General features: G+C 39.6%; 1 non-coding gene across 1 annotated transcript; it reads left to right on the plus strand.

Moving 5' to 3' along the window:
* Positions 1 to 1,081: 1,081 nt before the first annotated feature.
* LOC122450693 lies at positions 1,082 to 1,207 on the plus strand. The gene has a single exon (XR_006272191.1). It is a non-coding gene; the product is annotated as a U6atac minor spliceosomal RNA (small nuclear RNA).
* Positions 1,208 to 1,722: the final 515 nt, after the last annotated feature.

Raw genomic sequence — 1,722 nt, forward strand, 5'->3', positions numbered from 1 at the left:
AGCAATCATTGCTTCTCTCTGTGGAATGGCTATTACTCTTGCTGTTTTGCTAGAAAAATACTAGTTTCACTCAGGCAAAGAAAGGCGGTAACCACATCATAATATATCCACAATAGGCCTGTTTAGGAGGTTTAGCCTTGGGCAATAAACAAATTTTATAATTTTATTGCAAGAATATAAAAAAGCAAGTGAGCTACAGTTCATGCTTTTACATAACTTGGCTTATCTCCTGTGTGTTTGCCTCTTAATCAGCTGTGCACTTTAGAATCACCTGGGAGTTTTTAAAAACAATATATACCCGGGCCCTGTCTCTAAAGGATTCTGATTTACTAGGCCTAGGTGATGTTTTGGCATGTTTGTTTGGAATTGTTTACCTAAGTGATTCTGATGTAAAACTAGTGTTCCAAGTATTCCTGGCCCATTGCCTTCCATTCAACAAAAGCAATTTCAACTACTGGAGTGAAAAAAATCAACCACAATTTTTATGGCCTTTCCATATAAGTAGGTATACTAGTGATTTCTTAACGAATTATCCAATCACAGAAGTAAATGTCTATAGTTTAAGTTTATAATGATGAAATTATGAATTATGTTCCATTTGGATTGAGCTACCGACAACTTTTCGGGTGAGGTTTTCTGCCATTTTAATGAGTAAAAAAGGGAGCCTTTGTGGATAAGACGGTGGCTCCATCAAACCACCTGTAGGCTCCAGTGCTGGGAAGCCTCAGACCGAACATTCAATCAGGCTAGAACACAGCCCTGTTCATCAGCAGACAGACTGCTTCAAGTCTCCATGAATAAACAACTGCTTGATAAAAAACACAGACTCAGACACAGCCCTACTCACTAGAAGAACAAGACCCAGATCCACCCCTCAGAGAGTGGGTGTAAATCTCTCATATGAGGAAGCTTGCACAAGTCTCTAGACAGCCTCATTGACCAGGGGGCAGGGAGCAAGAAGCTAGGAGAACTACAACCCTGAAGCTTGTGGAATGGAATATGCAAACACAGAAAGCTAGATAAAATTAGATGGCAGAAGAATATGTCCCAGATGAGGGCACAAGATAAAAACCCCAGAACAGTGTTGTATGAAAGGAGAGAAGGTTAGCACTCCCCTTGATGAGAATGGAAGAGGTTCTCAGGCCTGACAACATATATATGGTTAAGGCATTGCCTCCTACTTTGTGGCAGCTAAGCACTGTTTTTTACAAGTATACAATGGAGAAAAGACAGTCTCTTTAACAGATGGTGCTGGGAAAACTGGTCAACCACATGTAAAAGAAAGAAACTAGAACACTTTCTAACACTATACACAAAAATAAACTCAAAATGGATTAAGGTCTAAATGTAACACCAGAAACTATTAAACCCTTAGAGGAAAACATAGGCAAACACTCTCTGACATAAATCACAGCAAGATCCTCTATGATCCACCTCCCAGAGTAGTGGAAATAAAAACAAAAATAAACAAGTGGGACCCTAATTAAACTTTAATTAAATCAATTAGCTAAAGGAAATCAATCCAGAATATTCATTGAAAGGACTGATGCTGAAGCTGAAACTCCAATACTTTGGCCACTGATGTGAAGAACTGACTCATTGGAAAAGACACTGATGTTGGAACAGATAGAAGGCAGGAGGAAAAAGGGACACCAGAGGATGAGATGGTTGGATGGCATCACTGGCTTGATGGACATGAGTTTGAGCAAGCTTCAGGAGTTG

Source organism: Cervus canadensis, chromosome 11 (genome assembly GCF_019320065.1).
Source record: "Cervus canadensis isolate Bull #8, Minnesota chromosome 11, ASM1932006v1, whole genome shotgun sequence".
NCBI classification, from domain to species: Eukaryota; Metazoa; Chordata; class Mammalia; order Artiodactyla; family Cervidae; genus Cervus; species Cervus canadensis.